Source organism: Austrofundulus limnaeus, unplaced genomic scaffold (genome assembly GCF_001266775.1).
Source record: "Austrofundulus limnaeus strain Quisiro unplaced genomic scaffold, Austrofundulus_limnaeus-1.0 Scaffold1621, whole genome shotgun sequence".
NCBI lineage: Eukaryota > Metazoa > Chordata > Actinopteri > Cyprinodontiformes > Rivulidae > Austrofundulus > Austrofundulus limnaeus.
Genome location: NW_013954023.1, coordinates 6,415 through 6,984, shown reverse-complemented (window position 1 = coordinate 6,984; position 570 = coordinate 6,415).

Sequence of the window (570 nt, the reverse complement as noted above, 5' to 3'; positions counted from 1 at the left end):
GTTAAAAACTCTGTAATTGTACTGATGCAAGCAGACAGAACTAAAACTCTTCAACAGGGCAATAAATCAAGTTTCTGTCCAAGTAAAAGTCTAAAACTGCTTTCAAACGTGAAAAAAGTACAGCTACAAAAAGACAATTTATCTTCGAAAGCAAATGAACCCGTTTTGTGAGGTCATGATTATAGGAATACACACCAACTGCATTTCACTGAACAAAGTCACCACACGTCTTAATGACCAAAAAAGTCAAATTTACAATATATATGTGATGGTTTGAATTATAACCAATTGATTTAATCGTTAGCATAACTCAAAGTGGTTCGAATGGTTTGCTATATAGACCAACTGCAAAACATGTAGTTAACTGAGTTTACTGTAACACAAAAAGCCAACAACAAATGAGTTGACTAAAATAAAGAGGTAGTGACCACATGTGATGTTATCCTTAATAAAAGTCTGTTTTTTCCCCTAGATAAGCTCATAACAAGGTAGATGACATTGTTCGACTTATTTACACTTTTAATAGTTTCTCCACCTGGTCCAGAACAGTACATTCAAACAGAACTGCAT